The following is a 10,909-nucleotide window of genomic DNA, read 5'->3' as shown; positions in this document are numbered from 1 at the left end:
TCACTACAATGGACTATGATTGTTTTTGTAATTTTTAAAGCGGTGTGTCTGTTCTACTACTAATTCAATGGACTTTAATCTCCTTCACTGGCTGTCATTATTATGGTCTCATATCACACAAACCTTTGAGCGGATCACCAATAGGTCATTTAGAGTTTTTAATGTCCAATGATGAACCATAAACATAAAATGTAAATGCTGATTGTGATATAATAACCAAATAGGTTGTATCTATAGGCATCTGGTGCGTTTGTAAATATCCTCCAGTGTGTCAGGGTGCGCTCTGTGTCACTTGTAAATTCAGAGCGTTGTCAGATTGTCTGTTCATAAATTCAGAGTGTTTCGCTCTCGGGGGGCGTTTAGATTGCACAGTGGACGCTCTGGCCGAGGAGTAGGGTTGATAAGAGCATTCTGACCTCACAACAGCAGTCAAGCACCCAAGCTAACTGGCTAAAGTTGGCAAGCTTGCTAGCTACTTCCAGACACAAATGAGAGAACACCTCACTCTGACCATTTTACTCAACCTAGCAGAGCTGGTTAGGCTGTTTTCATGTTATCCAGAGCGTTAGTAAATGTAAATGTGCTGCTGGAAACAATTGAATTTCTTTTTTTTGCCAACGTTTACTGATATCAGTCATGCATAGTGAACATTTAAGTAGGAAGCACCAGTGACTCGGTCAATAAAAAAGTGGTCAGATAAAGCAGATGCTAAGCTACAGGACTGTTTTGCTAGCACAGACTGGAATATGTTCCGGGATTCTTCCGATGGAATTGAGGAGTACACCACATCAGTCACTGGCTTCATAAGCACATCGATGACGTCGTTCCCACAGTGACTGTACGTACATACCCCAACCAGAAGCCATGGATTACAGGCAACATCCGCACTGAGCTAAAGGGTAGAGCTGCCGCTTTCAAGGAACGAGACTCTAATCTCGTTCCTTGAAATCGCGCTATGCCCTCTGACGAACCATCAAACAGGCAAAATGTCAATACAGGACTAAGATCGAATCGTACTACACCGGCTCTGACGCTCGTCAGATGTGGCAGGGCTTGCAAACTATTACAGACAACAAAGGGAAGCACAGCCAAGAGCTGCCCAGTGACACGAGCCTACCAGACGAACTAAATTTCTTCTATGCTCGCTTCGAGGCGAGTAACACTGAAACATGCATGAGAGCATCAGCTGCTCCGGACGAGTGTGTGATCACGCTCTCCGTAGACGATGTGCGTAAGACCTTTAAACAGGTCAACATTCACAAGGCCGCAGGGCTAGAAGGATTACCAGGACGTGTATTCCGAGCATGCGCTGACCAATTTGCAAGTGTCTTCACTGACATTTTCAACCTCTCCCTATCTGATGCTGTAATTCCGACATGTTTTATGCAGACCACCATAGTCTCTGTGCCCAAGAACACTAAGGTAATCTGCCTAAATGACTACTGACCCGTAGCACTCACGTCTGTTGCCATGAAGTGTTTTCAAAAGCTGGTCATGGCTCACATCAACACCAATATCCCAGAAACCCTAGACCCACTCCAATTTGCAAACCGCCCCAACAGATCCACAAATGATATTGCACTCCACACTGCCTTTTCACACCTGGACAAAAGAAACACCTATGTGAAAATGCATTGACTACAGCTCAGCGTTCAACACCATAGTACCCTCAAAGATCATCACTAAGCTAAGGACCCTGGCACTAAACACCTCCCTCTGCAGCTGGATCCTGGACTTCCTGACGGGCCGTCCCCAGGTGGTAAGGGTAGGTAACAAAACACGAGGGCCCCTCAGGGGTGCGTGCTCAGTCCCCTCCTGTACTCCCTGTTCACTCATGACTGCACGGCCAGGCATGACTCCAACACCAGCATTAAGTTTGCTGGTAAGCCTGATCACCGACAACAATGAGACCTGACCGTGTGGTGCAAGAACAACAACCTCTCCCTCAACATGATCAAGACAAAGGAGATGATTGTGGACTACATGTCACACCCTGATCTGTTTCCCCTGTCTTTATGCTTGTCTCCACCCCCCTCCAGGTGTCGCCCATCTTCCCCATTATCCCCTGTGTATTTATACCTGTGTTCTGTTCTCCTGTTTTCTTATCCTTCCCGGTTTTGACCGTTCTGCCTGCCCTGACCCTGAGTCTGCCTGCCGTTCTGTACCTTACCCCACCTTACTGGATTATTGACCGCTGCGTGCCCTGATCCTGAGAATGCCTGCCGTTCTGGACCCTTTGCACCCTCTCTGGATTATTGACCCATGCCTGCCTTTGACCTGTCGGTTGCTTGTCACTGTTTTAGAAATAAACGTTTGTTTCTTCGGCACTGTCTGCATCTGGGTCATACCTGAAACGTGATAGTAGGAACTGGCCATGACTGACCCAGCAGACTCGGACCAGCTCCACAATGCCCTCTCCTCCCAAGCAGCCACCATTGGAAGGCACGAGGAGTTGCTTTGTGGTCTTATGGAAGGGTTCCAGACCTTGGCCTTAACATCACAACCAAGCATTGAACACATTGCTGGAGCAATTCCGTGGGTTGTCTACTATGCAGCCTACCACGACTGTAAACTCCCAACCCCTCAGTAACTCGGCTGTTAGCAGCACCATCGCCGTGTTTTCCCGGGAACCCCGCTTACCTCCCCCGGAGCGCTTTGATGGAGACTCGGGCACCTGTCGGGCATTTCTCGCTCAGTGTTCACTCATCATCGAGCTGCAGCCCTCCTCCGTCCCCTCGGACCACTCGAAGATAGCGTACCTCATCACGCTAATGTCTGGGAGGGCTCTCACCTGGGCTACGGCAGTATGGGAACAACAGTCTGGAGGAGTCCATGGCAGAGGTGAAGAAGGTTTTCGATGTTCCATTGCCCGGGAGAGAGGCTGCACAGAAGTTACTCCAGCAAGGCTTCCGCGGTGTGGCAGACTAAGCAGTGGATTTCCGCACGTTGGCAGCTGAGAGTGCCTGGATCCCGGAAGCACTGTTTGACATGTTCCTGCATGGAGTTTCGGAGGAAGTGAAGGACAAGCTTGCTGCCCGGGAACTACCGACGGATCTCGACTCGCTCATTGCCTTGACCATTCGGATCGATGGGCGACCATGGGAACAAAGGAAGAAGAGGAGAATCGATTTCACTCGTTCGTCCAACGATTCCACCTCGCCTCCGAGGTATCCCGTAAGTCCCCGACGGCTCCGTTGCCGAGAGAACCCGAGGCTACCTGAGTTTCCCAGAGAGTCTCCTATGGCTGCCGATTCACCTCTTCCCGAGCCCATGCAACTAGGCAGAGCTAGGCTGCCTCCAGCTGAACGGCTTTACAGTCTTCACACTAAGAGCTATCTGTATTGCGAGACTACTGGTTATTTAATCTCCACCTGTCCACTAAAAAACCAGGCTCACCTGTATGAGCGAGTATTCTGGTGGGCCATACGAAGAACTTTTCCTCTCCTCTTACTCGCATCCCTTTTCATGCCATGTTGCTGTGGGGGAACCAGTCGAAATCTCTCTGGGTCCTCATCGACTCTGAGAGCTTTATGGATGCTGCCCTGGCATCCGAGCTGGATATCTCCACTCAGCCCCTCTCCATTCCCATGGAGAGACATAGTAACCATAGACATCATGTTTCATAATAACCATAGACATCATGTTACATAGTAACCATAGACATCATGTTACATAGTAACCATAGACATCATGTTACATAGTTACCATAGACATCATGTTACATAGTAACCATAGACATCATGTTGCATAGAAACCATAGACATCATGTTGCATAGTAACCATAGACATCATGTTGCATAGTAACCATAGACATCATGTTGCATAGTAACCATAGACATCATGTTGCATATTAACCATAGACATCATGTTACATAGTTACCATAGACATGTTACTGTCAGGACCCGGTTACGAACTCGGGTCTCCGGTGTGAGAAACAGTCACTTAGCAAACTGAGCCACTAATAGTCGGCAGAACCCAGAAGATGAGGCAGACACAGTAGTACTTGAGACAGTGTTTTAATAAAGTACAAAGGAAAGTTCTTCAGGCAAAAATATAAATCCACAACGTCAAAAGTAATTCCAAGAGAAAAAGGTAATCCTCCAAGTCAAAAGGTAAATCCACAAGGTAGTAGGTACAGCAGGAAAAAACCTCAAAAGATAATCAAAAATAAATAAACGAGAACAAAAACAGAGTACCACAAGAGAGTCCAACTGGAGCAACAAATGTTCACAGCATCGCTAGGGCTGGGTGCTAACATTCAAACACAGAGCAAAGGAAAACTAAGGGTTTAAATACATTCAAGGGAAACGAGGCACAGGTGCAAATAATAACTGGAAACAAGGGAAAACTAAAGGGTCAAAAAAGCACAATGGGGGCATCTAGTGGCCAAAACCGGAACAATCCTGGCCAAATCCTGACAGTTACAGAGTAACCATAGATATCACGTCATATAGTAACCATAGACATCATGTTACATAGTAACCATAGACATCATGTTACATAGTAACCATAGACATCACATTACATAATTAGTAATTATGTAATTCTATAGCGAGGTATAGAGTATAACATCTAATCAGGGAATATATTAAAATGTTCCACTAAAAGGAGAAAAAAGGAGCATAATTTAGATGCAATGATATACTGATATGCTTTAATGTTTTGTGCATCAGCTTTTAATATTATTTTTTTATTTTAGTTTTTTTACATCCTGCAACTGGTGTAAAGTGTCCTTAAGTCTGACCCACTAGCTGGATCTCTCACTGTCTACCATGCAGTAGCAGTAAGCCTGGCCCTGGGATAGTGACCTTGGGTTTTAGATAAAAACCTTGATAAAACATTTTATCATTACTACATTGGTGTAGATATATAATATTGATATAACCTGGTCAGAATCATAGAAATATAATTAATAGACCTATAGAACTAAATTCAGAAGTAATGTCTGGGGGCTGTGCTTTGGCAACGTGGGTGGGGTTATATCCTGCCTGTTTGGCCCTGTCCGGGGGTATCGTCGGACGGGGCCACAGTGTCTCCCGACCCCTCCTGTCTCAGCCTCCAGTATTTATGCTGCAATAGTTTGTGTTGGGGGGCTAGGGTCAGTCTGTTATATCTGGAGTATTTCTCCTGTCTTATCCGGGGTCCTGTGTGAATTTAAGTATGCTCTCTCTAATTCTCTCTCTCTTTCTCTCTTTCTCTCAGAGTACCTGATCCCTAGGACCATGCTTCAGGACTACCTGGCCTGATGACTCCTTGCTGTCCCCAGTCCACCTGCTCGTGCTGCTGCTCCAGTTTCAACTGTTCTGCCTGCGGCTATGGAACCCTGACCTGTTCACCAGGCGTGCTACTTTGTCCCAGACCTGCTGTTTTCAACTCTCTAGAGACAGCGGGAGCGGTAGAGATACTCTGAATGATCGGCTATGAAAAGCCAACTGACATTTACTCCTGAGGTGCTGACCTGTTGCACCCTCGACAACCACTGTGATTATTATTATTTGACCATGCTGGTCATCTATGAATATTTGAACATCTTGGCCATGTTCTGTTATAATCTCCACCCGGCACAGCCAGAAGAGGACTGGCCACCCCTCATAGCCTGGTTCTTCTCTAGGTTTCTTCTTAGGTTACGTCCTTTCTAGGGAGTTTTTCCTGACCACCATGCTTCTACACCTGCATTGCTTGCTGTTTGGGGATTTAGGCTGGGTTTCTGTACAGCATTTTGTGCCATCAGCTGATGTAAGAAGGGCTTTATAAATAAATGTGATTGATTGACTCAGGGCTGTAATCACTGCCAAAGGTGCTTCAACAAAGAACTGAGTAAAGGGTCTGAATACTTATGTACATGTGATATTTCAGTTTTTTATTTTTAATACATTTCCAAAGATTTCTAAATACGTCTTTTTCCTTTGTCATTTTGGGGTATTGTGTGTAGATTGATGGAAAAAGTCAAGGGGTCTGAATACTTTCCGAATGCACTGTATATTTTGCAGTAAATGCAACCATAGTACAGTAGTAGCAGATACTGTAACTAATAAATCAATATGGTGATCAAACAATTTGTATTATTACAGTATAATTACAATAGTTTGTCCTTAACTTTAACCCATTACCCACTTTCTCCTTTCCTCCACCATGTTCTGGCACTTTCTCTCTCTATCGCTCTTTCATGTTCTCTCTCTTTCTCTCTCTGACTCTCTGACTAGGTGGGGTGTCAAGTAGGATGGCATAAGGCCAGGTCAGCAGCTGTCCCTGTGCATTCATGGAGGTCCAGTACAGACGCAGATGCACATCCCCTGAGCCCCGCCATGCCTCCGCCTGCATATCCATGTCCAGAGGACCTGCGGGAACACACAGTAGCAGAGGGATTTGGGTAGGGCCAAATGGAATCAGATGATATCTCTGGAATCAATAATTAGAATTGCAGCTAATTCTGACAGATTATTATTATTAACACCCAACATTAGCTGCCAGTCATTGCTTTGTAATGTCTATTGCTTTGTAATGTCTATTCCAAAAACTTTTAATTCTATAGTTGTGTCCCTGTGCTATCACCTGGAGCATAATTGAGCACCCTGAGACCTTGTTCCTCCTCAGCCAAGTCTCTGAACATCATCTCTCAGGCAGCCTTCCCTGTACAGTACAGCACCAATGGAGGCAGGCCTGCACGGAGAACAGAGATGAGTTACCCCAATATCCATGCAAATCTCCTGTGCAAGATTTGTGTGATAGTTCAAGTTGCATGTGAATTTCTGTAGTTCGTGTTCAACACTAATTGATTATAACCACTCTCTCACCAGCAATCAGCAGCAGAGAGTAGAAACAGGAAGAGAGCAAGAAGGCATCTCACCAGTGTTGATGAGGGGCACATGATCGATATCGAGTGACCTCTTCCCGGACAACCCAATCTCCTCCACCCCCTCTCTCCTGCTCAGGTCTGCAGGAACACAGCGGACCACCAGCCCCCCCTGAACCACCACAGAATCCTCCAGATCCTCCCTCAGCATCCTTAGCTGGTCCCCAGACTGAGCCACCAGGAGAAAGACCGAGCCAGGCTGGAGCCTCGCACACCACCTGGTAGATCAAATACATCGGGGAGTATTTATAGTTACTGTACATTTCTGACAATGGTCTGGTTTCTCCACAGATGGATTGACGGACAGACAGAAACAAAGAAAGAACTCACCTGCATGGTCATTTTGCGGCCAAAGCCCTGCTCCTAGAGTCAGAAAAGAGGAGGTTGGACATCAGATCAGCCTGCATCCTAGAAAGGAACAAGGAGAAAGAGAGATTAGCGCTGATGAGAGGAGAATATGCAATGAGAGGGATTGTGGGTTTTGCCAATGAGAGATGAGTGTCTTTTATGATGGAGTGGGCGTTACACTCAGGAAGAACTAACGCTATCTCGTGTGGATGCTATATTTTGCATGACTAAATGTCTTAAGATACATCCTGAGATATAGATTAGATGTTGATAGTTGGTCAGTTAATGTTGTGTCACAGAATATGTTAAGTGTCATGGTCATGGAATGGGAAAACATGATGATTATTTTTATCAATGACAAACAAATTGACAAACAATATTTTTCATTTTGTGAATGTGTTTAAAGGACTCAGACTTGAAGGAAATTGACAGTATATGACATATTTAAAGGTATCATTAACATATTGTATGACCTATATGGGCAATTCCACAGTAACAGGGGGATGCTGAGACTGTTTTTTTACTTTCACGTGCCATCTCCACACTTTCCTCTTGTCCCATAACCCTTGCTTCATGTACACTAACAGCAGAGCTGCCAGCTATAGAGGGCACTGACACGAACAGTGCAAACCAAGAGGCACATCAACTTCAAACTTCCAAAAAATAACCTATGTAGTTAGACTGTGTAACGGATTTCCTCCTCCTCTTCATCCGAAGAGGAGGAGCAGGGATTCGACCAAAATGCAGCGTTGTGATTTGACATGATATTTATTAAACAAGGAACGAAAACGAACTTCACTTGAATAACTAACAAAATAACAAAACGGAGTAGACAGACCTGGACATGCGAACTTACATACCACGAAGAACTCACGAACAGGAAAATGACTACACAAAAGAACGAACGGACAAACAAACCGAAACAGTCCCGTGTGGCGCGACAAACACAGACACAGGAGACAACCACCCACGACAAACAATGTGAAACCACCTACCTTAATATGGTTCTCAATCAGAGGAGATGAAAACCACCTGCCTCTAATTGAGAACCATATCAGGTCACCCATTACCAACATAGAAACACATAACATAGAAATGCCCACCCACACTCACGCCCTGACCGACTTAACACATACAAAAACAACAGAAAACAGGTCAGGAACGTGACAGACTGTAACACGCTAGGAAACAAATTAAGTTAATTATGGGATTTCACTTTTTCACTTAACAGCCTGTGTTTACTGTAGGCTACGTATATAACAACGTTGACCTCACAATATGTTTTTTATAGCAGCACATTAACTTGGCTCTGTTCTTATCCATAACCACATCCTAGGATGCATCTCCAATCTGCCTTAGTCACCATGCAGATTGCAGCCTCCACACATGGTGCAGTCAGACAATGCATTATTTCTGGGATTCAGGTTATCACTGATCTCTCTGTTTCCTGTCAACTTATGACACCGGTTATGTCACATTTCAGTGCCACCTTCATTTCTGATTACATAAATGATATCGAGGTCTTTAGGGATCGAGATAAAACTGGGCAATACGTTCTTCTTCACATACACACTCTCTTCCCTCTCCTCTTCCTTGCTGCATTGCAACCCCTTCCTCATCTCCTTGACATGATCACAGAGCAAATGAAGCATGTTTCCATAGCAACCCCAACGTGTTGGTATCATTTGAGAGAGAGAGATTGTCATCTTTGGGGCTCCATTAATCTCTGTTACCCTGAAGTACAATTCTCCAGAAAGTTTGTCACGGCCTGTTTTACACGCAGAATCTGTCCAAGAGCAATTAGGGCTCCATAGAGCTATCAGAATGTTCTGCTACATTAGGCTACATCCACAAGGTTTCCAGCATGCTTCTAATTAGCATGATGTCCTTTAATAACAAAATTTGCCCTTGCACTCCTAAACAACGCAATTTTTTGAGAATTTGGCAAAGGTTAAAGTCTACAAAACTTAGTCCACTCTGTTTGTAACATATTCTAGTTTTGGAATTTTTTATTTTGTATTTAACCTTTTTTAACTATCTAGTCAGTTAAGAACAAATTCTTATTTACAATGACGGCCTGGAAACAGAAAACTGTATTCACTGATGAGAAAATTTGCAGAATGTCGGCCAAAATCCATCTCACTCCATCTTCTACCACTTCCAGCCACTGGGCTTCCTCTCACCACCATATTTGGTAGTGAGTGGAAACGCCAACCGAATGCTTCATCTGGTGAAATATCTGTCTCATTGTTCTATCTGTGGCAAAACTGTCCCTCGTGCGCTCAGCTTCTGGTTATCCATCCATATGCTGCGTTCATAAGTTGGAAACTCAGAAAATAATACTGTAAACTGGCAACGAGTAACGAGTTGTGTGCGTTCATGTGCTTTGAACCCGTTGAGAACGGCTTTAGGCTAATGGCAATAGCTATCATGCTCGTAAACAAATTATAGTGTTCAAAAAACATATTAATAGATTGTTTTTTATAAATAATGTTTTGTTGTTGCATATAACTGCTGAAAATGATGTTCCCTTAGTATGTGATATCTGAGTTCAGCATGTGAGAGTCGGAGCCATAGAGATATATAGAGGACTCTTTATTTATTTTTCTTTTTTCTTTTTTTCACCTTTATTTAACCAGGTAGGCCAGTTGAGAACAAGTTCTCATTTGCAACTGCGACCTGGCCAAGATAAAGCAAAGCAGTGCGACAAACAACAACACAGAGTTACACAAGGAATAAACAAACGTACAGTCAGTAACACAATTGGAAGTCTATATACAGTGTGTGCAAATTAGGTAAGATTAGGGAGGTAAGGCAATAAATAGGCCGAAGTGGCGAAGTAATTACAATTTAGCAATTAAACACTGGAGTGATAGATGTGCAGAAGATGAATGTGCAAGTAAAGATACTGGGGTGCAAAGGGGCAAAAAAATATAAATAACAAATGGGTATGAGGTAGTTGGATGGGCTATTTACAGATGTGCTATGTACAGGTGCAGTGATCTGTAAGCTGCTCTGACAGCTGATGCTTAAAGTTAGTGATGGAGATGTGAGTCTCCAGCTTCAGTGATTTTTGCAATTCATTCCAGTCATTGGCAGCAGAGAACTGGAAGGAAAGGCGGCCAAAGGAGGAATTGGCTTTGGGGGTGACCAGTGAAATATACCTGCTGGAGCGGGTGCTACGGGTGGGTGCTGCTATGGTGACCAATGAGCTGAGATAAGGCGGGGCTTTACCTAGCAAAGACTTATAGATGACCTGGAGCCAGTAGTGGGTTTGGTGACGAATATGAAGCGAGGGCCAGCCAACGAGAGCATACAGGTCGCAGTGGTGGGCAGTATATTGGGCTTTGGTGACAAAACGGATGGCACTGTGATAGACTGCATCCAATTTGCTGAGTAGAGTGTTGGAGGCTATTTTGTAAATGACATTGCCAAAGTCAAGCATCGATAGGATAGTCAGTTTTACGAGGGTATGTTTGGCAGCATGAGTGAAGGATGTTTTGTTGCAGAATAGGAATCCGATTCTAGATTTCATTTTGGATTGGAGATGCTTAATGTGAGTCTGGAAGGAGAGTGTACAGTCTAACCAGACACCTAGGTATTTGTAGTTGTCCACATATTCTAAGTCAGAACCATCCAGAGTAGTGATGCTAGACGGACGGGCAGGTGCGGGCAGCGATCGGTTGAAGAGCATGCATTTAGTTTTA

The 10,909-nt window shown here is 44.4% G+C and overlaps 1 pseudogene; it reads right to left on the bottom strand.

Annotated features, from left to right (window-relative positions):
• Window positions 1–5,957: 5,957 nt before the first annotated feature.
• LOC139575319 (sepiapterin reductase-like) lies at window positions 5,958–7,196 on the bottom strand (annotated as a pseudogene).
• Between the last annotated feature and the right edge of the window lie 3,713 nt (window positions 7,197–10,909).

Source organism: Salvelinus alpinus, chromosome 5 (assembly GCF_045679555.1).
Source record: "Salvelinus alpinus chromosome 5, SLU_Salpinus.1, whole genome shotgun sequence".
In the NCBI taxonomy this organism is placed as follows: domain Eukaryota; kingdom Metazoa; phylum Chordata; class Actinopteri; order Salmoniformes; family Salmonidae; genus Salvelinus; species Salvelinus alpinus.
This window is presented reverse-complemented; position numbering and strand designations above follow the sequence as displayed.